This window comes from Bubalus kerabau, chromosome 7 (assembly GCF_029407905.1).
Source record: "Bubalus kerabau isolate K-KA32 ecotype Philippines breed swamp buffalo chromosome 7, PCC_UOA_SB_1v2, whole genome shotgun sequence".
Classification (NCBI taxonomy): Eukaryota; Metazoa; Chordata; class Mammalia; order Artiodactyla; family Bovidae; genus Bubalus; species Bubalus kerabau.
Window position 1 is genome coordinate 8,823,458 of NC_073630.1, and position 27,235 is coordinate 8,850,692.

The window sequence follows — 27,235 nt, forward strand, 5'->3', positions numbered from 1 at the left end:
GAGAGGCCCTTGGACTGCAAGGAGATCCAACCAGTCCATTCTGAAGGACATCAGCCCTGGGATTTCTTTGGGAGGAATGATGCTAAAGCTGAAACTCCAGTACTTTGGCCACCTCATGTGAAGAGTTGACTCATTGGAAAAGACTCTGATGCTGGGAGGGATTGGGGGCAAGAGGAGAAGGGGACGACAGAGGATGAGATGGCTGGATGGCATCCCTGACTCGATGGATGTGAGTCTGAATGAACTCCAGGAGTTGGTGATGGACAGGGATGCCTGGCATGCTGCGATTCATGGGGTCACAAAGAGTCGGACACGACTGAGCGACTGATCTGATCTGATCTGATTATTATCTATTTTTAGTAAAATACTTTCTACATAGCTATAAGAAAGATTCCTTAAAAACAAATTAAATCATGCCAATCCCTTGTTCAAAATACACAAATGACTTCTCCTTATATGTGGAAAGTGAAAGTGAAGTCAGTTGTGTCTGACTCTTCACAACCCTATGGACTATAGCCTACCAGGCTCCTCAGTACATGGGATTTTCCAGGCAAGAATACTGGAGTGGGTTGCCATTTCCTTCTCCAGGGGATCTTTCTGACCCAGGGATTGAACCTGGGTCTCCCGCATTGTAGGCATATGCTTTACCATCTGAGCTACCAGGAAAGCCCATGAAATCCACAATTCCTCCAGGCCTACATGAGTGTTCTGTCTGCCTACCTCTTCCAAATCTTAGCTGCTTCCAACCTTCCCCTCACCTATTCCCCATGCTCAAGCTTCTTGCCTTTACTTGAACATAACAAACATTCATCTCCCATGGGATCTAAAATATTCAACAAATAGTCAAATGACTTCTTATCCCCCTTTCTTCAGCACCTTCTCTGTAGGGTCCTCCCTAGATAGATAGATAGGTAGCCACCCTATCGCCAATGTCAATTCCCCTTCCCCACAAGTTCATGTTCCCCTCCCTAGCTTGTTTTCCTTGTAAGGACTTACTATTATCTAACAAATTATATGTTTTAGTATTTACCTCATTGATTGGCTATCTCCCCTTCTAGAATGTGAATTCCAGGAACTCGGAATTATTTATTTGCTTTGGTCTCTGCTATTTCTCCAGTACCTAAAATAGTGCTTGGACCTTACGTACTTAAAAATATTATTTGAATGACTTAATATATGTGTGTCTGTGTATACACACACATATATAACAGATATTATTAAAATGGACAGAACAAATAACAGTTCCTGAATACTATAAAGGAGATACTACAAAATATAAAAAGGTTAGAAGATACAGTTAATCATAAATCTTCTTAAACTGAGAGATTGCGTGAGAAGCTAAGAAACTTAGAGAAACTGCTAAGTCACTTCAGTCATGTCCGACTCTGTGCGACCCCATAGACAGCAGCCCACCAGGCTCCCCTCTCCCTGGGATTCTCCAGGCAAGAACGCTGGAGTGGGTTGCCATTTCCTTCTCCAATGCATGAAAGTGAAAAGTGAAAGTGAAGTCACTCAGTTGTGTCCTACTCTTTGCAACCCCACGGATTGCAGCCCACCAGGCTCCTCCATCCATGGGATTTTCCAGGCAAGAGTACTGGAGTGGAGTGCCATTGCCTTCTCTATTAGAGAAACTATCTTAAACTAAATGTATGAGTGATAAGACTTCCTCAAAGAGAGAATGAAAAAACAGTGCAGAGGAAATTCTTAAGAAAAAAATAAAGAAAGCAAAAAATATATGTTTCCAGTTTTAAAGGGTCTACAAAAGGCTCGGGGTTAAAAAAAAAAAAAAAAAAAAACAGTGGGAAAAGATCATAGCAAAGCCCATCAGTTTGAAATGATACAATACGTAAAATAAGAAGAGCATTCTAAAAGCTTCCAGATGGTAAAATTCCAGATCACAAACAAGGGATTAGAAATCAGAGACATCCCAGTAGCAGCAAGAAACAGCAATAAAGACAGATATGAAAGAAAACAATTTTCAGTGTAGGATGATTCTAAATCCAATGATACTATTGATACAATACAAGTGTGAGAGTAGAATAAATACATACTGTGATATGCAAGTTTTCATAAAAAAGATCCCCAGCTAAATCTGTTTCTTAGGATGCTACTGGAGGTATGTGCCAATAGAATGAGATTAAATCAAGTGAGGATAAAACAGGAGATCCTAAAATCAAGAAAGCCAACATAGGGGAAAAACACAGGTAATTAATACTCTGGGTAAAGATAAGGGAAATCTCAGAATCACAGCTAGAAAGTGAGAAAACAGATGACTTAGGAAGAGATCATCAAAAACCCAAATTGGTGGAATGCTTGATGAGCTTGAAATTACTGAGACAAGGATTATATTTATGGTGTAAAGTCTGGGAATCAATCAGTGATTGTGTGTGTGTGTGTGTGTGTACTCAGTCACTAAGTCGTGTTTGATTCTTTGAAACCCTATCCTCCATAGCTTGCCAAGCTCCACTGTCCATGGGATTTCCCAGGCAAGGATACTGGAGTGGATTGCCATTACTTCCTCAAGGAGATCTTCCCAATCCAAGGACCAATCCCTCATCTCCTGCATTGGCAGGTGGATTCCTTACCACAGAGCCACCTGGGAAGCCTAATTAGTGATTAGCACATAGAAAATTAAGCAAATGAATGTATCAGATATCAAATGTTCCCAGGTAACTCAAATGGTAACGAATCTGTCTGCAATGAGGGAGACCTGGGTTCAATCCCTGGATTGGGAAGATCCCCTGGAGAAGGGCATGGCAACCCACTCCAGCATTCTTGCTGGAGAATTCCATGGATAGAGCAGCCTGGAGGGCTCCAGTCCATGGTGTCCAAAGAATCAGACACAATTAAGTCACAATGACTACTACTAACATCAGGGAAAGTAAAACCTTTGTGCAAAAACATAATGTAAGCATCAGTAGAGAACAACATTACAGCTTCATAATAACATAAAAACTATTTATTCAATCAAAATTCATGTTGTAACTATATTAGGTTGATATTTGAGAGGAGACTGTGTGTGTGACCTAGTCAGTAGGCGTGTTAAAGGTAGGTGTGCCTATGAGTGTGTAGGTATGAGTCTACATGTATGTTGCCACTGCTAAGTCGCTTCAGTCGTGTCCGACTCTGTGCGACCCCATAGACAGCAGCCCACCAGGCTCCCCCATCCCTGGGATTCTCCAGGCAAGAACACTGGAGTGGGTTGCCATTTCCTTCTCCAATGCATGAAAGTGAAAAGTGAAAGTGAAGTCGCTCAGTCATGTCCAACCCTCAGAGACCCCATGGACTGCAGCCTACCAGGCTACTCCGTCCATTGGATTTTCCAGGCAGGAGTACTGGAGTGGGGTGCCACTGCCTTCTCTGGTCTACATGTATATGTGTAAGTATATAGGTGAATGGTGTGAAAGAAAACCAAAGTATTATCTTCCAACATAGAAAGTCAAGATGAAGTATCAAGAAACAGTATGACATGTTATTTAGAAAGACAGAGTTAAATACCAAACAAATAATCAGCTAAGTATCTAAAAGTTGAAAATGGCTAATGTTAAGGACTAGGTAAATATCCTGTTTATTTAAGTGCAGAATGGACACTTAGTTACTGCAGATGGTGACTGCAGCCATAAAATTAAAAGACGCCTGCTCCTTGGAAGAAAAGCTATAACAAACCTAGATAGCATGTTAAAAAGCACAGACACTACTTTGCCGACAAAAGTCCATATAGTCAACGTTATGGTTTTTCCCAGTTCTTCACATCATGTATGGATGTGAGAGTTGGACCACAAAGAAAGCTGACCACAAAGAAAGCTGATGCTTTTGAACTGTGGTGTTGGAGAAGACTACTGAGAGTCCCTTGGACTGCAAGGAGATCCAACCAGTCCATCCTAAAGGAAATCAATCCTGAATATTCATTGGAAGGACTGATGCTGAAGCTGAAGCTCCAAAACCTTGGTCACCTGATGCGAAGAGCCCACTCATTAGAAAAGACCCTGATGCTGGGAAAGAAGATTGAGGGTAGGAGGAGAACGGGAAGACAGAAGATGAGATGGTTGGATGGCATCACCGATTCAATGGACATGAGTTTGGGCAAGCTCTGGGAGGATGGTGAAGAACATGGAAGCCTGATGTGCTGCAGTCCATGGACTTGCAAAGAGTCGAACATAACTGAGTGACTGAAAAAGAGTGGACAGGAAATAGCTCTGTTTTAAATACATCTTGTTGAATTATTTGACTTTTTAAAATTATTTGGATGTGTCACTTGGAAAATAATATTTTAAAAGATGTATGAACTGTGTGATGTAGTTTCTCACTAAAACACATTACAATAACTTTCTAAACCATTTTCCAATATCCAATCATATTATCTTTAACATACACAAACATTCATTTAAGCATTATTCAAAATGCTGTCATGAACATAACTTAGTCTCTTGACTCTTCCAAATAATATCTCAGTTATGTGGAGTGTGGACTAGATAAGAAAGCACTCTCACTTATATCATCTCATTTTACCCTTTGTATTAACTTAATAAAATAAGCCAAGCAATTATCACCCCTTTATAAAGAAAGAAACTGATGTTCAGAAAGACTAGAGACAAGGCCAGGCTCATAATCTATCCACTGATGCTTTGCCTAATGTTCATTTAGCAGTAATGTACACATTAAGTCCAGTTCTTTTTTTTTAATTACAGTATATGATATACATGAAGAACCACTGAGTCTAATGATAGAGTTTCACTGATTTGGGGATGCCAAGTGTATGAGCTATCTAATATTCCATTTGGACTACACACTGGGGGTAATCTGACTTCAGGCTTAGATAATAATACGCATACATGTGTATTCATGTATGCATGTACATGTATGTATTTGTGTATTTACTTATTTTGTATTTAGACTTTCTAAAAAAAAGAAGCAGTAGCTGAAGATATGATAACTCTGATAATGTTTTCTATGATTTCCTTTTTTTAATGTTCCAGGTGTTCTTTTACAAAAAATTCATACAATTATAATTCACACTGCATAAAATGTTTTAGAATTAACATGCAAAAGCAGATGTCCTTTTCATCATAGGGGACTTGAATGCAAAAGTAGGAAGTAAAAATGGCAAAAAATATCACAATGTTTTTTGTAAGGTAATTATCCTCCAATTTAATCAAATAAATAAATATTTTTTAACAAGAGAGATACCTGGCGTAATAGGCAAGTTTGGCTGTGGAGGAAAAAATGAAGCATGACAAAGGCTGACAAGTTTTGTCAAGAAAACACACTGCTTATAGGAAACAACCTCTTCCAACGAGACAAGAATGACTCTACACGTGGACATCACTAGATGGTCAATACCAAAATCAGATTGATTATATGCTTGGCAGCCGAAGGTGGAGAAGCTCTACATAGTCAGCAAAAAGACTTGGAGCTGACTGTGGCTCAGACCATGAACTCCTTATGCAAAATTCAGACTTAAATTGAAGAAAGTAGGGGAAACCAATAGGCCATTCAGGTATGACCTAAATCAAACCCCTTATGATTACTCAGTGGAAGTGAGAAATAGTTTCAAGAGGTTAGATCTGGTAGACAGACTGTATGAAGAACTATGGACAGAGGTTCATACCACAGTATAGGAGGAGGTGACCAAAATAATCTCAAAACAAAAAAAGACATGCAAGAATTCAAAGTGGTTGTCTGCGAAGAATTTACAAATAGCTGTGGAAAGAAGATAAAAGGCAAAGAAAGAATGTACCAACTGAATGTAGAGTTCTAGAGAATAGCAAAGACAGATACGAAAGCCTTCTTAAGTGAACAGTGCAAAGAAACAGAGGAAAGCAACAGAATGGGAAAGACTAGAGATCGCTTCAAGAAAACTGGAGATACCAAAGGAATGTTCCATGCAAAGATGGGCAAAATAATGGACAGAAATGCCAACGACCTACCAAAAGCAGAACAGATTAATAAGAGGTGCAAGAATACACAGAAGATACAGATAATCATGATGGTGTGGTCACTCACCTAGATCTAGACATTCTGAAGTGTGAAAACAAGTGGGCCTTAAGAAGCATTACTATGAACAAAGCTAGTGGAGGTGATGGAATTCCAATTAAGCTATGTCAAACCCTAAAAGATGATACTGTTAAAGTGCTGCATACAATATGCCAGCAAATTTGGAATTTGCTGTAGCCATAGGAATGGAAAAGGTCACTTCTCATTCCAATTCAAGAGAAAGGAAATGCCAAAGAATATTCCAACTATCATACAATTGTGCTCATTTCACTTGCTAGCAAAGTAATGCTCAAAATCCTTCAAGCTAGGCTCCAGCAGTATACGAACTGAGAACTTTCAGATGTACAAGCTGGATTTAGAAAAGGCAGAGGAAACACAGATAAAATTGCCAACATCCCTTGGATCATAGAAAAAGCAAGGGAATTCCAGAAAAACATCCACTTTTGCTTCATTGACTACACTAAAGCCTTTGACTGTGCAGATCACAACAAACTGTAGAAAATTCTTAAAGAGGCAGGAATACCAGACCACCTTACCTGTCTCCTGAGAAACCTGTATGCAGGTCAAGAAGCAACAGTTAGAACTAGACATGGAACAATGGACTGGTTCCAAATTGGAAAAGGAGTATGTCAAGGCTGTATATTGTCAACCTGCTTATTTAACTTATATGCAGAGTACATCATGCAAAACGCCAGGCTGGATGAATCACAAACTGTAATCAAGATTGCCAGGAGAAATATCAACAGCCTTAGATATCACTAGCAGATGATACCACTCTAATGGCAGAAACTGAAGAAAAACTAAAGAATCTTTGATTAGGGTAGAAGAGGAGAGTAAAAAGAGCTGGTTTAAAACTTAGCATTAAAAAAACTAAGATCTTGGCATCTGGTCCCATCATTTCATGGCAAATCAGTTCAGTTCAGTCACTCAGTTGTGTCCAACTCTCTACGACCCCATGAACTGCAGCACGCCAGGCCTCCCTGTCCATTACCAACTCCCAGAGTCCACCCAAACCCATGTCCATTGAGTCAGTGATGCCATCCAACCATCTCATCCTCTGTCGTCCCCTTCTCCTCCTGTCCTCAATCTTTCCCAGCATCAGGGTCTTTTCAAATGAGTCAGCTCTTCACATCAGGTGGCCAAAGTACTGGAGTTTCAGCTTCAACATCAGTCCTTCCAATGAACACCCAGGACTGATCTCCTTTAGGATAGACTAGTTGGATCTCCTTGCAGTCCAAGAGACTCTCCAGAGTCTTCTCCAACACCACAGTTCAAAAGCATCAATTTTTCGGCGCTCAGCTTTCTTTATAGTCCAACTCTCACATCCATACATGATCACTGGAAAACCATAGCCTTGACAAATAGATTGTTGGGGGGAATGGAAATAGTGATGGACTTTATTTTCTTGGGCTCCAAAATCACTGTGGATGGTTACTGCAGCCATGAAACTTAAAGAAACTTAAAGACACTTTCTCCTTGGAAGAAATGCTATGACAAATCTGGACAGTGTATTAAAAAGCAGAGACATCACTTTTCCAACAAAGGTCCATATAGTCAAAGCTGTTTTTTCCAGTAGTCAAGTATGGATGTGAAATTTGCACCATAAAGAAGGCTGAACATTGAAGAATTGATGCTTTTCAACTGTGCTTTGAACTGTTGGAGAAGACTCTTAAGAGTCCCTTGGAGATCAAACCAGTCAATTCTAAAGGAAATCAACCCTGAATATTACTGGAATAACTTATACTGAAGCCAAATCTCCAGTACTTTGGCCATCTGATGCAAACAGCCAGCTCATTCAAAAAGATCCTCATTCTGGGAAAGCTTGAGAGCAGGAGAAGAATGGGGCAACAGAAGATGAGATGGTTGGACAGCATCACTGACTCAATGGACATGAGTTTGAGCAAACTCTGGGAGATAGTGAAGGACAGGGAAGCCTGGCATGTTGCATGCAGTTCAGGGGGTGGCAAAGAGTTGAACATGACTTAGTGACTGTACAACAACTACATAAAGATCAAATATTCAATTTCAGTCTACCATAAAGTAACTTACTGGCTTTAATATAAGAAACAGATGATTGACAAGAACTCTATCTGACCCATGTACCATAAAATCTGGGATGATCTAACCAGTTGCTTGACATATGATGAGGCAGTTTGCAGATAAATATTTTCACAATGTCTCAAAATCTTTCAGAACCAAAGATAGAATAAAACACCTTTGTGTATGGTCATAAATACAAGGCACAAGTTTGTCTTTATTTTATAGATAGTATATTACTGAAAAGGGTCAAACAGGAAAATGAAACTATTTTGGATTGATTTATAATTGAGTCTATAGAAATTCACTGTAGTAGCAGCATAATCATGCAATAGCTACATGTAATTTTTGTTTAAACTATTCAATAAGATTAGTGAACAAATGATGCAAAGACAACAGTCTGAAATATCTTCCAATTGTAGCTAATCTTTTTCTGGGGAAATATTAAGATTCTGGAACAAAATATATACTATTCATGACACAAGCCTGTGTTTCTTATGGGACTAGTTTTAGTTCTTCAGAACTTACTAACATTAATGCTTTGGCATCCTTTAGAATGAAGAGTTATCAATACAAACCTTGAAGATAAATTAAATATCCTGCTACAGTATGGTGAGAGAAGGTTAACAAACTTCATAATGTTTAAAATTTCATTAGGAATATATCTAAGTATAGACTAACATTTTGAATTGCTTCTTTATTATGTAAGAACATCCCTAGGCTTTTCAATTAAATTCCCTTGTATTATCATGAATTATTTTTTCTTTTAATTCAGCCAACTGAAAAAGAAAGCAATTAATAATGCCTAATGTTAATAGAAACAAAAACAACCTATGGAGAACTTTCCTTCTCTATGGACATGTTTACCATTTTCTAAGCAAGAGAAAATTGTACTAACATGCTGCCACAGTTCCTCTAAAACATTACTGTTAGAGCACCGTAGTGACCAGCAATAGAGAATACAACCTCCATTTCCTTCCCCATAGAGAAAAGGCCCATAAAAAGTTTTTTAAATTCTTTAAATATGCCCATTTAGAATCCAGAAACTCAAAATATTTTACCAACCAACCAGTAAGTGTAGAGTATCTACTGAATCATCATTCGTACAATGGTTTCTGTGTCAACTTTCAAAATTTAACAAATTCTTCATGCTGCTCATAGTAATGGAAAAGGACAAATTAAATGGTCTTCCCTGGTGGCTCAGATGGTAAAGAATCTACCTGCAATGCAGCAGACCTGGGTTTGATCCCTGGTTTGGGAAGATCCCCTGGAGAAAGGAATAGCAACCCACTCCAGTATTCTTGCCTGGAGAATTCCATGGACAGAGGAGCCTGGTGGGCTACAGTTCATGGGGTTGCAAATAGTCAGACATGACTGATCAACTAACACTTGTGCTTTCACAAATAAAACTCCTGAATCCCAGGACAATAGATGCTCTGGGTTGTAGTAGATATACCTGAATATACATCTGAGTCCCTCCCAGTAAACAGAGAGATTGTGTGATCCTTCCTGCCATGGATTTGATCAGACCAGCAATGAGATTGAAAGCCTGGCCCTGAGATCTGGAACTGTGTGTCCTGGCTCCCAAATATAAACTGGGTCCCTGAGAGGCTTGCAGAGACTTTCTAAGAGGCAGCAATGAGGAAGCTGGCCTCAGTCCTGTGCACGAAGACTGGAGGAGTATGAATGGGAGCTGCTAACACTATGGAAAGCTAACACTATGGAAAGAATTTATCAGGAAGGGAAATGGAGGTGAGAGAGAGAGCCTTCTCTGGAGCTCTTCCACAGGGCTACAAATTCAACCTGTCCTGAATTCTTATGGAGATCTTACATGCATTTAAAATAATATCCTCCTCAACTGATTCTTTTCTTAAAAGCTTGAGTACACTTTCTATGAGAACCTTGACTTGGACCTGATTATTGTGAGTTATTATTGGACCTTGAATTGGACCCGATTATTGTGAGTTGGCGTTAGTCACCAACATAAAGGAGGCAGTCTGAAACACAAGAAAGAGTTGTAGTTGCCATGCACCCTAGGAAGGCAGGGTGTTAGTGTGGGGCAAGCGAGAAGGGCATTTAATCTCTGGGAGCTTAAGTTTCCTCATCCATATAATGAGAAAAAACAACCCACTCTTTTTAAGATTACTATCAAGATTTTTTAAAGTGAATATAAATCTATCATTTTTCTAACACTGAATAAGAACAAAATAAATGATGTTTACTTTATAATTATGCAATCAAGTTGTATATACTTCATTCGGCCTGTGAAAACTATTCATTTTTTTACATTTAATCAAATGTAAGATAGTTAAAAGATGAAGTTTTCTTATCTGAAGAAATAAGCTATAATTCCCTTATGGAATTTTTTACAGGCTACATATTTATGGACATAAAACATATAAGCCATGAAAACTATTTTTTATGCTGATTTTTTTGTAGAAAAAAATGAATTGGTGAAGAAAATGAGTCTATTCACTCCTATTTTCCTATACTGCTCAGGCTAGTGCAGATGTAAATGTATCTAGCTTATTGGTGGTATCTGGCTATCATTTAGGATCATCAAAGCTTGTTCATAAAGATCGACCCTTCTTTTCAGATGATTAAACAAGTGGACAGTGCATAAATTAACCATGATGTGCCTTGCCTTAAACATTTACACAGTACCAGATCCACCTATAATGTATACCATAATCCAAAAACTCTTTTATCACTGAAGTGTCAGAAAGAGTTTCTTATAAACACCATAACTGAATACATTCTGCACACTTCCTTAGGCAAAAATATAGCCATTTCATATTAAAGTTCCATGTGGATATACAAAATGCCTGGCCTTTGCGAAACAGACTTTAACGGAAGAGAACAGATTAATTCTTTGTTTTTCACTTCACAATGAGAAAAACAGCTGAGGACCTTTAATTGAAACAATGAGAGGATACACATAGTCCATATAACTCTTTCAAGAAGAATAACCCTTAAATGCTTTCCAGTAGGAGGAACTCGGAGAAAATAAAGTGGATAAATAAACTGTGGTGGACAGATTTCCAAATAGTCTTTTCTAAATTGAAACCATCTACACATAAAGTCAACAGATCTCTTTACTGAAAAAAAATTCAGTGTCATTATTAAAGAAATAGTAAACTTTCTTCGTTCATCTTACCAAGTAATATTTTAGTTATTGGACAAGGACACCATGCAAGCTCCTTGTTCTATACTAGAATTTCAAACATTTTTGTTTATACCTTAGTGATAGTTTATAATAATGATGGCTTGAAGCAAAATTAAATGCATCCTCACTCAATGCTTATTCTAATATTCTAAAATAAATGACATGTTCAACAATAACTTTCAAAGCTTTGTTTGTGAATTTAGTAACCCTATGAAATATACCTTTTTTCCTCAGTAGCTCTATTTTTTACTTACCAGACCTGACAAACAACAGTTCAAGTTATCTGATGTTTACATAAAAAGGAACAAATGCAATCTGGAAACAAGATCAGAACCTCAAAAGTCCATAATTATTTGCATCCCCATCACCTGCCTGAGACCATCAAATCATAGGAATTTCTTTATTGATCCTAGGATTTTTGTGGAATGATTTATTTTCAATAATGCATATTTTATAAGAGAAATCTTTTTACCAGGCAAAACTAAACAAAGTTGTCTCAACACTAGTAATTATTTGTAACTCTTTAGCATGTAAAATTTATAAAAATTAAACATTTTCTCCCAGGATCAATAATAAATGTGAAATAATTGTCATTATTTAATGCTGTGAAAATAATTTTAAAGGATAGTACAATAAATGCATTGTATTTAGTCTCTCAATCCTCTAGGTTATCATGATACTTGTCACATTTTATCCAATGTTTTAAGCTAAAACAAGGCTCTGAATTTGCTTTTGTGCCACCATATGCAATTTCAAACAGCTATCGGAAACAAAAGCAATGTAGATATAGGAATCAACTAAGCAGGATTTCTCCAGATTTTCCCTTGTTTTACTAAGAAAAAGTTTAATGATCTATTTCACTGTATGTGAGTGTAAATGCTAAGAACATTATTAGTTTATAGTTCTAAAGAAGAGTTTATCATATTCAAAATGCCCCCAAAGATATGACAATAACAAGTATGAGAGAAACGAGAAATTCAGTATATTAAAATCATTTAATTAAAATGATAAATTATTTAGTACTATTTTGTAATGTTTATCTTATAAAGCAGCTAAGATACAATTTTTTAAGGGACTTCTAAGGTAAGTTTTCCATCTCATTTGACATGAAACATCAGCTGTAAAGGACAACTCGTTTTTGGCAAATCCATTAAAAACAGAATTATGTCTTTGGTATGTGGTATAATTTATATATTTGCAAATATACATTGATAACATATAGTAGCTTTTCATTATGAGTTCTGAGTAAATACCATTCAAATCTATGTTTGAGCAGAGGGCATGAGAGATATTTAGCTAACTGAATTAGAAGAGATTAAAAGAAAACTATGTTTGAATATGCCCCCAAACTTAATTTCTATGAGGACTATGGCAAAGATATAATTAGTTATTTGGGGAAACAAAATGGAAATAAGAATTGAAGAGAAGTGGAATAATATAAATACTTTCCACTTTAAGATTTATTTCTTAAATTTCTTACCGAAATTGTTGCTAAGAAAACTCTTGTCCTGATGTCTGTTTACGTATGTGTTCAACATTTAACCACTTAACCGTTATATGGCTCTTAAGCAACAAAGTTTAGCAGTGCCTTTGATTTGCTTCAGTATAATGGACACCCTTATTTGGGTTTTAAATTTTGTTTGGATAAAAGTTAAGCATGTTAGGACTGGGGGCCTTTAACTTCCCAAATCCTTTAGTATGCCAAGTCTGGAGTGAAAACAGAACTGAGAAAAGGCAATCTGCAGACTTTTCCTTTGGAACTTAGCTTGAAAGGGGCCTTTTCCATGGGACAGTTTTAAGAAACAAACATAAATGTCCTGTAGTATATTAATTTTAAATGAATGTCCCTTTTGAGCAAAACAAATCACTTACGAAAATAAACATTGTTTCAGTCCCCAAAATTACAGGTTGAAGTGACATGACCAGTGTCTTAAGGAAATCTGCATTATTTTGGATGGTTCCAAGAAAAGGCCAATGAGGCTATGAAATGTGACCCCTTGCTATCCACCGAAGGTCATGTTGTTCTGTCCTCAACTGTGTAAATAAACTTCATCAGCTACTTGTGTTCATCTGTGAGTCAAGGAGAAGCAGCCCATTTTGACTGCTTAACTTCACACAAAAACAAAGATAAAAACCAGGAGCACAAGGTCTCTCTTATCTGTCTAGTAGAAAACAAGGTCTTCTTTGGTTTCTTTTTATCCTACCATCCTAGCTATTTCAAGTGACTTTCAGGAGAATCCATAAAAAACATGGGTCAGAAGATTTCTAAATTCAAGCAAGTACTCTTCTTTTGAACATTAAATAAAACAAGGTGGAAACTGTATACAGTGAGGAATAATCTCCAAGGTTTTGAAATTAATTACCACAACCTGACTCCAGGTTTATTTCATGGGTACTACTCCCCACTCCTTCAGCCCTATTTAGGTATCAGCAGGAACAGCCAATCAGTGTGTTTACAGATATGGAAAGGAGGCTGTAAGCACCAATTACAGAAACCAACAATAAAAGATGTCTTCTTCCCTGATCAAAGAGACCAGGAGACATAGCAGAAGTCCTTCCCCAGGAATCCCCAGAATTTACAATACATGGCAGACTCCACCAGACTCTCAGCAGCTCTGCGGAATGTGACAAGCCTAATGAGATGTGACACAGACCAGACACACATGGGCAATTAGCACTTTCCACAGGTCTCTAACCTGTGACCTTTCTTTCTCTCTAGATTAACACCCAGGACTCGGATCCATCGACATTAGTAAACAATTCAAATTCAAGAATGTTACCTTAAAGGATAGAAAGAGATTCAGAAAGCTGCTAATCACACTCAAGTTCGCCAAAAACCGAAGGATTTGCTAAACTCTGTGGAATAACTCTATAGCATAAACTCATTATGCATCAGTATGCTACATGTTAGAAATTCCAACTCCTGCCAGATATGTTACATTAGCACATTTAAAATGGAATACTCGATTAACAATGTTTGACATCTCCACTGTGTACATTTTCAGTTCTATTATTACTCCAAACAGTTCCTGAAAAAACATTCACTGGCTAACAGTAGAACTGTGAACAATTTTGGAAAAAGAGGTGGGGGAAAAAAAAAAACAAACAAAAAACAATCAAACGACTGTTTAAAAGCTATTTATATGTTCATTGAGTAGTTTTTTGGAGAATGATCCTGAATTAATTTTAGCATTATAAGACATGCTATAATTTTAAACAATTTCTCCTGTATTCAATCACATATAGAACCAAATTCACAAGACTTCTACAAACTGAGCTCTTCAAAGTTCAGTTTCAAACTGAACACAATGAAAATGTTCTAATATAAGCTAGTGAGGAAATGCTTAATTTCACATACTTCACTGAGTAAACAGAAGAAGGTCTGGATTTGATTCATCTAGTACTGCTTCCAAACGTGATCTTTTTATTTCTAAATATCTCCAAAGGATGTTGTGGAGGTACCATATTTGAAGAATGGGGCCATATATTTAAAGGAAAAACTTCAGCTTTGGCGAAAGGCAAGCCAGAACTTGAATACTTACTGGTTGTGAGTGACCTTGGGCGGGCTGCTCATTCTTTTCTGGTCTTCTCTTTTCCCATCTACAAAGACAAGGAAGATAATATTTTTCAGGGATCATTTAGGATTCAAAAAGTAACAGTAAGAAACAAAAGCAGATTACCACCCCTCCCCAACTCATAAAAGTAACCGTCCCTAGTCTTGGATCTATTTCTAATATAAAAACTGTTTTGAAAATATATTCTCAAAGTTACTACAAAATGACCCATTTAGCATAAATCTGTTCGGAAACATTTCCTAATCTGGCCATCTTGTTTAGCTAGACACCAGGTGGTAGTGAACTCAGGTCTGGGTCAATAAGACAGCTTTTCAGGTAACTCCACAATTCAGTGCCAGGGCTTAGAAGGTCACATCCTTTAAGAGTCCTTGGAGAAATGCTGCCAGTGACCATAGACCACTGCTTCCCAACACTCGGCAATAAAAGGAAGGCAAGCCACCCATGAACTTAACCACAATTGTACTTTTTATGAAGAGATTTGAAATTTTGTTCCAGAGCAGTATTTTCTGCCTGACAATGCCATTTCTGCTTTACCACTTTGTTAAAAAAATAAATGTTCCCAAATAGTAAAGCTTCTTTCACAAGAATGCCTTATGGAAAGTTTTCCTTTAAAAGTCAAATACTCTTTTCATTTTTAAACGTATACCAAAAAATATTTAATTGATATAATTGTACTAAAGGAAAATAAATGATACATACGACACTCACATCTGGACTGGAATTATTTTCCCTAAACTTTCTAAATACAAACTCGTTTTTTTGACTAAGATCAATTTAAGAAACTTCAGTCCTAAAGAATATTAAAGAGTTCTAAATGACTGCACACATGGAACCAGTGAATATACTCTTACATTACGTGAGTTTTTAATTTAGAGTAGGCTGGACTGGAAGAAACACAAGCTGGAATCAAGACTGCTGGGAGAAATATCAATAACCTCAGATATGCGGATGACACCACCCTTATGGCAGAAACTGAAGAGGAATGCAAAAGCCTCTTGATGAAAGTGAAAGTTATGACTAACCTAGATAGCATATTCAAAAGCAAAGACATTACTTTGCCAACAAAGGTCCGTCTAGTCAAGGCTATGGTTTTATCCTGTGGTCATGTATGGATGTGAGAGTTGGACTGTGAAGAAGGCTGAGCGCCGAAGAATTGATGCTTTTGAACTGTGGTGTTGGAGAAGACTCTTGAGAGTCCCTTGGACTGCAAGGAGATCCAACCAGTCCATTCTGAAGGAGATCAGCCCTGGGATTTCTTTGGAAGGAATGATGCTAAAGCTGAAACTCCAGTACTTTGGCCACCTCATGCGAAGAGTTGATTCATTGGAAAAGACCCTGATGCTGGGAGGGATTGGGGTCAGAAGGAGAAGGGGACGACAGAGGATGAGATGGCTGGATGGCATCACTGACTCGATGGACATGAGTCTGAGTGAACTCCAGGAGTTGGTGATGGACAGGGAGACCTGGCGTGCTGCAATTCATGGGGTTGCAAAGAGTCAGGCACGACTGAGCGACTGATCTGATCTGAATGGAAATTAAAATTATAACATGTTGCAAATGAGTGTCAGAATATTCACATATGTATCTGTATTATATAGCCCCAAGAAGACAGTAGAAATTCTTCAGTTCAGTTCAGTTCAGTTCAGTCGCTCAGTCATGTCCGACTCTTTGTGACCCCATGAATCGCAGTACGCCAGGCCTCCCTGTCTGTCACCAACTCCCGGAGTTCACTCACACTCATGTCCATAGAGTCAGTGATGCCATCCAGCCATCTCATCCTCTGTCGTCCCCTTCTCCTCTTGCCCCCAATCCCTCCCAGCATCAGAGTCTTTTCCAATGAGTCAACTCTTCACATGAGGTGGCCAAAGTACTGGAGTTTCAGCTTGAGCATCATTCCTTCCAAAGAAATCCCAGGGCTGATCTCCTTCAGAATGGACTGGTTGGATGTCCTTGCAGTCCAAGGGACTCTCAAGAGTCTTCTCCAACACCACAGTTTAAAAGCATCAATTCTTCGGCGCTCAGCCTTCTTCACAGTCCAACTCTCACATCCATACATGACCACAAGAAAAACCATAGCCTTGACTAGACGGACCTTTAAATAATTCTAGAATGATACAGAACAAATTTCCTTAAAATACAGATTAAAACAATGCCAAATTTAATGAGATTCTGACAAATGTAGACAAATTTAAACTCAGTATTCTCATGCAAAGATATCTCACAACTCTGCCGTCCATACTCATCATGCACTCATCAACTCTCTCCACCCTGTACACACTCTTGAATCTCAAGTCCTGGCCAGTCTTCTCATGCCTGGGAGCCATGATTAACTACTGAGGATTTATTGAGAGCTTAGTACCAACATGGCATCTGTTTTTCAGAGACTACAAATAAAATATATATAAATGCCACTGGAAGGCATGACCATAGCTCTCAAGTGAAACTCTTTGTGTTTGTTTTGTTTTGCTTTTGTTTATTATGGGGGGGTGTGGGGTGTGGTTTGGCCCTGCAGTGTGGCTTGCGGCATCTTAGTTTCCTGACTAGGTATCGAACCTGGGCTCGAGGCAGTGAAATAGACTCCTAACCCTGGACCTCAAAGGAATTCCCATGTGAAACCTTTTTATATCCTGAAAACTCAAAATTCATCTAATTACAATGGATGGATAAGACATATCTAAATTAATCATCACTCTAAAGATACTTGAAAATACAGAAACAATAACATATTTAAGCACTGATTTGAAGTAAACTGTATCTAAATTTTCAGAAATTTTATTAAGTGTAAATTTTGTTTTGAATAATTTAACTCTCTCAACCATAAGAAAAAACAACCAAATTAAAAACCTCAAAATTTAATAGAGTATTATTTTATAAAGATTAAAAAACATCGGGCCATTGTTTCTTCTCCTGGCTCTCATTTGAAGGTCACTTTTCATTCTATTTAGAGGGAAGAAAAGTTACATGAATATTTCATTAGACAGCAGATAAGTGAAATTAATATATGAAGACAAGACAGAAGTAATGAAATGGGAAGCCAGTTAGATGAACACTGTTAACAAAGGAATGAAACTGTGGGACTTTGTGGAATATTGCCCTCTTTTCTCAAAAAATATAAAATTAAAAGAGAAATAAGGAAACATAGGCATTTTGCAGCACCTACCAGCCAGTTTCAATTGGTTAGAGCATGTTAGAAAGAAATGCTTTTGCCTGAAATTGGACAAGTTAACTGTTTTTCATTTTTTAATTTAGAAATTTTAACATTAGAAACAGTTCCTCTTTTAGAACCGTTTCTTCTCTATTAAGGAATGCACTCACAGAATGACTTACCAATTGTCTTATGCTGTGAATAAAGTTACTACTTTTCTTTTGTTATATATTGAATAAATGAAGAAATAATGAAAATAATAAATTATTACAACATATAAATTGGACAGAGTTCCATTTTCTAAGCTCCCACCACCCAAGGGTCAAAAATAAAGACAATTTGGGGGGAAAAAAAACTTTCCCCTAATTTGATTGTTGAATCTTCATAAGGTAAAAGTTATGTTGAAAAACTTTTAAAGAAAGGTTGCTTTAATTAGTTTGTTTTTAAACAGCGCCTGGTTCTTTTTGCTTTCCTAAAAATGAAAACACAATTAGAAAAGAATGTGAAATCAGTCAATAAAATTGTTCAGTATGTTTCTGGCTTAAATCCAGGGAAAGTTTTCAATGGATGCACTAGACATCATTACACCATTAGAAACCACAAAAACTGGAAGGAAAAGATTAGTCACTTCTCACATTTAGTGTGTTCACTCATGTAGTACCTTCAGAGGGGCACCATTTCCCAGGCTTTAAAAAATTCATAGATACTTCTAGAAAACCCCAAACTACCATAATTGCAAATTGAGGTAAACTAAATCTTCAGTTTCCTTCATTGGTTTTAAAATGAATAGACTTTCCAAAATTTATTCAAATTACAAGCCTTGACTTCCCCCCTTTCAGTCCTGAGTTGTACTAGCAAAAGGTACAAAAAGCTTTTGTTCCTAGAATTCACCAACAACAAGATCACATATCTTTTCTTACTTCAAGATTATACTTAGTTTGATCATATATAAATTTGTGTCCTTGTTAATTTTGTCCCTGAATTATCTTTTTTCTTATTTTGAATTACCATGTGTACAGACATGTTAATTGGAGATTTAATTTCTGGTTCTCAGAAATGCACTGTTTATGTATGGGTATGAATATTCTTGAATGTTGGGGGAAGGGAAAGACCTTAATCCGGAGTGATGTCCATGACAGGCATTGAAATATGGCAGGTTCATTAGGGGTCAGCTTGCATAAGAGACGGAAGAGCTTGCTGAAGAGCACTTTTCCTATGAGAGAACAAAGGCAGGCAAATGGAAATCAGAGAGAAAGATGGACTTCTCTGAGAGATGATGACATGGAATCTGTTCATAGCCAACTTCCGCAGAGACTCATGTTTGAGTCGTTTGGTGATGGTATTAATTGTAGAGTAAAGTATAAGCAAAGTTTTATTTTTTTTAAGAAAGGCACTGGGGAAGGCAGCCCTGTTTTGGTACCTTTGTTATTTGTGTAACATGAAAGAAGAAACAGGGAAGCACTTATAAATGGGCTTGGTTCCAAGGTATAAAGAATATTACAAAACATAGAACAGAAGTAACAGCCTGAGAGAGAAACACGCATTATTTACTGGAGGCAGTGGTGGTCTGCTAAGGAGATGCTGGATCAGAGTTCTTGATGCCTGATGGGAAGGCTAGGTAACTGTGGGCATACCTGGGGCTGTGGGAAGTTTTCAGGTCATGTCTTTATATATACAGTATATTTCTTCATGGAAGGCTATGGTAACCAACAAACTTACCCATATGTACACCTGAGACACATCCAGGGCATCTTAGAAACAAGGGAGGAGGTGGGAGACCTTTGGGTGGACTATAAAGCCTGCCACAACTTATTAATAGGACCTCATTCTAAACCTGAGGCTGGTTTAAACTTAGGAAACATAGTGTCATTCTATATTATATGTAACTGAAGAGCCTCTTCATGAGAGTGAAAGAGAAGAGTGAAAAGCTGGCTTAAAACTCAATATTCAAAAAACTATATCATGACATCCAGTCCCATCACTTCATGGCAAATAGATGGGGAAACAGTGGAAAGAGTGACAGATTTTATTTTCTTGGGCTCCAAAATCATTGCCAATAGTGAGTGCAGCCATGAAATTAAAGATGATGTTTCTTGGAAGGAAATCTATGACAAACCCAGACAGCATATTAAGAAGCAGAGACATCATTTTGCCAACAAAAGTTCTTATAGTCAAAGCTTTGGTTTTACATTAGTCATGTAAGGATGTGAGAGTTGGACCATAAAGAAAGCTGAGTGCTAAAGAATCAATGTTTTTGAATTGTGGTACTGAAGAAGACTTATGAGAGTCTCTTGGACGGCAAGGAAATCAAACCAGCCAATCTTAAAGGAAATCAACCCTGAACATTCACTCATGCTGGAGCTGAAGTTCCAAAACTTTGACCACCATATGCAAAGAGCCGACTCAATGGAAAAGACCCTGATGCTGGGAAAGCTTGAGGGCAGGAAGAGAAGGAGGTCACAGAGGATTGGTTGGATGGCATCACCGACTCAGTGGACATGAGTTTGAGCAAACTCTGGGAGATAGTGAAGGACGGGGAAGCCTTGCATGCTGCAGTCCATGGTGTCACAGAGTCGGACACGACTTAGTGACTTAACAACAACAATCCCTCCTCAAGCGAACGTGCCAAAACATTAATAACTCATGAATCTAAGTGAAGGATGTGAAGATGAATATGATACTCTTCACTCAATGTTTCTATAGATTAGAAAATTCCCAAAATAAAATATTCAAAGAACAAAGAGATGTATTTTCAAATAATTTTTCACATTGATGACCACAGGTATCTAATCACTAAGATATTTGCCCTGGTTTACCTCTGCTCTGACCCATTAAGAGCTACGTGCAGGTATTGCATGCTCCTTTTTTTCTAAGATCCTAAACAGACACTTATAACAGTACAGGGACACCTTGTTCTATTTTGCTTAACAGGGATTGCATTTCTTAGAAATTGAAGGTTTGCGGCAACCCCACGAGGAACAAGTCTACTGGTACCGTTTTTCCAACAGCATTGCTCCCAGCACACATCAACCTAACAACATCGTAAGGTACTACCATGAGAAGTGGCCAATATCAGAAGATGAAGACCTGCTTGTTTTGTAAATGGATGGCTAGGGAAGCTGAAGTACATAAAGTTTTCATCATTGAGAGATCTGAGCAGCTCCCCAAGAACAGAACCAGGAATAGCTGAGTCACAAAAACTTCACATCTTTGTGAAGGAAAAAGAGATAGTAGCCTTTCCTTTTTTTCTAAGGAAAGAGATGGCAGCCACCTAAAGAACAGTGAGAAAGACAAAGGAAATCATGTGGAGTAAGAAGAAAAAGAGCTGACAGCAAGCAAAGAGATTCTCAGATGGCCACAGGCCTGAAATTTGAATTGATGTGGAATGTGGAGAGAGAGTATGGGAGAAATATATCTATTCATATTAGTATTTAAATTTTTATACAATAAATATATAAACATACATATGTTTCTAAATGTTTTTATTGTCTTCTCTATTTCACAATATATAAATAATCATCTAATTATTTTTCTTCCTGGTAATAGATGTTACCTACATACCTTCCCAGATATTACAGGCATAAATTCAGGAATACATCAATACCAGTATTATTGATTTGACATTTTTATTGTTTTTAAAAGAAACATCTTTTTTCTTATGGAAAATAAAGTTCAATTAATTTGACTTAAAAGTGTTACAATACCAAAGTTACATCCCTTAAAAATTCAGATAGAATGGTTTCAAAGATATTGAAAACTTACCAACTAGTTTATAGTATTTGTAATATGCTATGCATTTATAAAAACATAGAAAACTTATTTAAATACTCATTGTTCATTTGGGATTTTTTATAAATATATTTTCCAAACTCATTACTAAAGAGGTATTTTCATGTAAGTCAGACATTGGTTAGAATTTGAATCAACATACTTTGTGAAATTTTTGAATCAGAATTGTCAAAAACATGATCTTTTTTGTTTAGACACAAAGAAAATTTCAATTTTTAGTAAGTAGAAATTGCCACATTTCAACCCCCTTCATCCAGATTCTTCTAGTTGATTTCCTTTCCCTAGTTCCCACCTCAAGGTTTAGTTCATGGATATTCTGGACATAGCCAGCCATCTTTCTAATATTTTAGGCACAAATGAAAAAATAAGATTTCGAATCATAGTAGTACAGTAAGTGCCCTACACATGGGCCTTCAAGTTGTGAACTTGCACAGATGCAAATGTGAGTTCTCACGTCCAGTCGCATAAGTTAGTTCACGTGTCTGACACGCATTGAAAATGCGTGCATACTCTACAAGCGGTTGTGCTTTGCCGTACTTTACAGTACTGTTTAGAGTTCACAGTATAGTATCTTTATTTCAAGCCCAGGATATCTGGAAGCAGGTGTGAAAGCAGTGGTGAGGTAGCTGGCACTTCTAAGAAGCACCAGTTGTACTGACTGCTGTACTACTCAAGGCACTTACTGTAAGATCAAAAGTGTTTTGTTTTTGTGTCTATTTTTATGTGTTATTTGTGTGAAAATTATTGTAAACCTATTACGGTACAGTACTCTATAGCCAGTTGTGTTAGTTTGGTACCTAGGCTAACTTCGATGGACTTAAATTGGGCTTATGAACATGCTCTTGGAATGAAACTCGTTTGTGTGAGGGTACTGACTTACTGTAGCTATCTTACTGAATTCCTTCTACGGTCCAGGCGCAATGCTGAGCAGCGTGTATATATTATCTCGTCCAGTCCTCACAGCTCTATTACCTCACTGCCACCACTGTGCCCATTGTGCAGCTGAAGAATAAGGCAGGGAGAGGTTAAGTAACTTTCCTAAGGTTCCAGTTGATAAATAATACAGCTGAAATGTGACCCCAACCACCTGAATCCAGAGCTTGCACTCTGAATCCCTCTGCTGTTCTAGAAAAGAAAATAATTTAACTTGGTTTTAGGAAATTAATTAAAATATTTAATGATTCGTTAATGTTACTTTACTAGCAGATCAATAAACCAGTGAAAACATTCATAAAAATTTCATAGTCCAAAATATACTTTTCAGCTTTTCACGTGACACTACAAACTGCGCTCATTTCAAGCAAAAATGTTACTGTAAGTTAGAAAACACTGCACTATTTTAGTCAACCTCTACTCAACTGAGTTGCCAGTGATAACTGAGTGACGGAGGTTCTCTGTTTCCCTGTGAACTGTATTATTGCTGCTGTTGCTGCTGCTTAGTCACTTCAGTTGTGTCTGGCTCTGTGTGACCCTATGGACTGCAGCCTGCCAAGGCTCCTCTGTCCATGGGATTCTCTAGACAAGAGTACTTAGAGTGGGTGGCCATGCCCTCCTCCAGGGGATCTTCTTGACACAGGGATCAAACCAGGGTCTCGTGCATTGCAGGCAGACTCTTTACTGCTGAGCCACCAGGGAAGCCCATACTGTTGCTACTCATAGGACACTGGACTTCCCAGGTGGTGCAGTGGTAAAGAATCTGTCTGGCAACGCAGAAGATGCAGGTTCAATTCCTGGATTGGGAAGATCCCCTGAAGAAGGAATGACAACCCACTCCAGTACTCATGTCTGGGAAATCCCATGGACAGAGGACCAAGCCTGGCAGGCTACACAGTCCATGGGGTTGCAAAGAGTTGGACACAACGGAGCTTGCATGCACCCAGGATAGTAACTGCTTGTGATTAATAATCAACTTGGCAGTATATTTGTGACCGTTAGAAAGTACCAGTTGAGTTGTATGCTCACTAATGATTGTTGTCAATTCTGTTTGAGTATTTTTTTATTATAATTATTAAATTTAATCAAGAATAATACAAAGTTATGAGTGAATGAAAATATGCAGCTGTTTCTATGAAAATTAAGTTGAAATCTTTGGAAAGATTCAATAAACTCCAATTTCTTAAAAAAAGGAAAAATGTAGTTGAATTAAATATTGCTATAAAATAATGAAAAAATAATAAATCAGCAAAAGAACTCTGAATTAAGTTGCTGCACAACCTATTCCACCTGGTCTTACATCATTCAACTAATGAACAAATTACATACATATAAATTTTAAATATGTGTGTACCACTTTCAAAAGCAGTTCTTCATTTATACACATTTTCAGTTTCCTACAAACTACCGGGGTGTAGTTTCAGCTTCTCCAGTACTTTTGAATTAAAATTAATTTGGAACAACAGTGTTGTTCTCTCTCTTAAAACTGAGATAGAAAAAGTAAGAGTTACTAAAATGCTATTTATTTTTGATTGGCCATAGAGAAATAAAAGTTAGTGGAAACATTTAGCCAGTATCAATAAAAAAAAACAAGAACACTCAAAAAGCTTCCATGACCTGAATTTATTCACCTAACATAGAGAAGAAGACTGAGCGTGCCCCAGAAAGTGGTAAAATACATTCGCTCACACCAGACACTCAGATAGACAAAAGAAATCTGCTTAAGCTGCTCTAAACTGTGTTAATATAAATATCGTCACTAGTGTGGAAGAAGGAAGAATCTGGGTGAGGGCATGTGTGCCAGACTGTCATTACTGAGGCTGACCAACTACAGAGACCTATACAGTCATGGAAACTATGAGCTAAGGGGTGCTTCCAGGACTGACAGAAACTTTGTTCTGCAAATTTATTTTTCACTAGCCATTGTTTGTTAATGAAATTACATGTTTATAAAAACAAAGGCTAAAAATATTTTCATAATCATAACTCTGCTAACCATTGACAGCTTTTTATGCAACAGTTAGTCTACTCCCCAAACACAGTTTTATTGCCACACCTGGTCCTTCTGGACTCTCAGAGAGCTTTAGAAACTACACCACACTGCTTACTAGCCTGCACTTTTATTTCACTCACTCCTCTTACAAGTATTTTTATGGGTCCGTTCTTCTGCTTTCACACTATCTAGACCACTGTATTATTGCTTCCTGTAATTAAAATGAATGATATCTTCCTTCAAAGGGAGGTTATTAAGTTCTGATAAAGAAAAGTGTTTGGAGTGAAGGACTAGGAGAAATAAATGTCTGCAGACATTTAGGGGGTGGTGAGTTCTTCAGTGTGCCTAAAGTGCTGGGTGGATAAGGTTAGAATGTGGAAGGATAAGGGAATTTCAGGCCAAGTTATGGGAGAGTGGTAAAACAAATCTAACTCTAATGAGAAGTTTGCTAAGTGTGTACACTTTAAAAATGCCAAAATTGTAACTGCATCAAAAATTATGCTCCTTGATATATACAAATAAGTGCTTTTTTTTTAATAGCCAAGAGCTAAAAATTAACAATGGGAGTAAAAAAAAAAAATATATATATATATATATATATATATATATATATATATATATATATCTGGTTTTAGGTAAATATAACTTAGGTCAAGCTCCAAGAAAAGTAAAATCAACGTATCTAACTTGTAAATTATAATATTCTCTCTTTCTTCTCAGTATTTTTTGTTGCCTCTTACATTTTAAAGGAGCCCTGGCTCTGTACATGGATATCTTCTTTTTTGTTTGTTTCCATCTGCACAATGTGGGGTCTGGGCATTTTTCTTCATGATTTAAGACAGAAACTGTAGGAAAATGAGTGATTAGTAGATCTAAAAAAACAATGATTTTATATTTTTTATTCAGTATCATTTAGCTCCAATCTAAACAGGATCAGCTAGAGCCATATTCAATATCTTGTATGATGAAAAAGGATCTGCTTGAATCACTTTGCTGTACACCTAAAGCTCACACAACATTGCAAATTAACTATACTTCAATTTAAAAATAAATTAATTAAATTAAAACAATCAGCTATTAATTTCCACAAAATCTTAAAACCAGAGATGCCTGTGCTTAGTCATGTCTGAGACTTTGTGACCCTTTGGACTATTGCCTGCCAGGCTCCTCTGTCCATGGGATTTTCAGGCAAAAATACTGGAGTGGGTTGCCATTTTTCTCCTCCAAGGCATCTTCCCAACCCAGGGACTGAACCCATGTGTCTTGGATGTCCTGCATTGCAGGCAGATTCTTTACCCGCTGAGCCATCAGGGAAGCTCCCAGACCAGTGTATATATCCTCAGAAAGAAGAATTCTGAGCATCTCTTGGACTTTGTAAGGAACATGACTTCATGGAGACAGAACTCAGAAACCAATCAGTTAAGGTGATCTACATATAGATCATGTAGGTCAGAGACCCAGGTAAATGGCCTGAGTTCGTTTCTTTGGTATATGCACATAACAATCATTTTAAAACCTTGACTGACTATTGTTTTTATTGTGATAAAAGGAGAAGAGAGTTGGCTTGAGTTTTGAATTTTGGTTTCTCAGCCTATCCATGTTTGATTCCATCTCATCATTCTTTCTCATCCAACAATCACAGAAATCCAGAAAGAGGCCTCGGGAGATGGATACATAGGGTACAAGCAAGCTCATCACGCACATGTTCTAGTCTCCTCTGGCTTTCAGTCTTCAATTTGAGGTAATGACCGAATTCTTTGTGGAAAAGTGAAGTCGCTCAGTCCTGTCCGACTCTTTGTGACCCCATGGACTGTAGCCTACCAGGTTCCTCTGTCCATGGGATTTTCCAGGCAGTAGTCCTGGAGTGGATTGCCATTTCCTTCTTCAGGGGATCTTCCCAACACAGGGATGGAACCTGGGTCTCCCACATTGTAGACAGATGCTTTACTGTCTGAACCACCAGGGAAGTCCTGGCTTTCAGTCTTCAATTTGAGGTAATGACCAATTTCTTTGTGGAGCTCAGGTCAAATGTCACTTTCTCAGAGAAACTTTCCCTGACCTGACTAGCCACACAACCCACCCCAATTTTATTCACTCTCTAACTCCTTATTACTTCGATTTTCTTCACAGCATTGTGTCCATACAAAATAATATTTTACATTTACTCATTTATTTATAATAAAAGCTAATTTACTGAGCTCCCAGTAGGAGTCAAGTACTCTTTTCAATGCTTTACAAGTACTGTACTAAATCATTTGACCTGTATATACCCCTATGAAGTTGAAACGACCCAGAGGGATGGAATGGGGAGGGAGGAGGGAGGAGGGTTCAGGATGGGGAACACATGTATACCTGTGGCGGATTCATTTTGATATTTGGCAAAACTAATACAGTTATGTAAAGTTTAAAAATAAAATAAAATTAAAAAAAAATAATAATGTTCTCTTCTTTATATAGAAACAAGCACTAGATGTTAAATAGCTTGCCCAAGGTTACACGGGCAGAGCCCAGGTACCTCCAGGAAGTCTGACTGCAGAGCCTGGCTCCCCATGAAAGGATTATCCAACCTCCAAAAGAGCGGGGATTTTATTAATTTTCTCCAC

The 27,235-nt window shown here is 37.5% G+C and overlaps 1 long non-coding RNA gene across 3 annotated transcripts in view; it reads right to left on the bottom strand.

The window, feature by feature from the left end:
- The window catches only part of LOC129657423 (uncharacterized), a 298,612-nt gene that overhangs the window by 170,852 nt on the left and 100,525 nt on the right, over positions 1-27,235 (bottom strand). For all 3 annotated transcript variants that reach the window (XR_008716706.1, XR_008716707.1, XR_008716705.1), the window contains exon 2: positions 14,740-14,797. This is a non-coding gene — a long non-coding RNA (uncharacterized LOC129657423). The remainder of the gene's footprint in view (positions 1-14,739; positions 14,798-27,235) is intronic.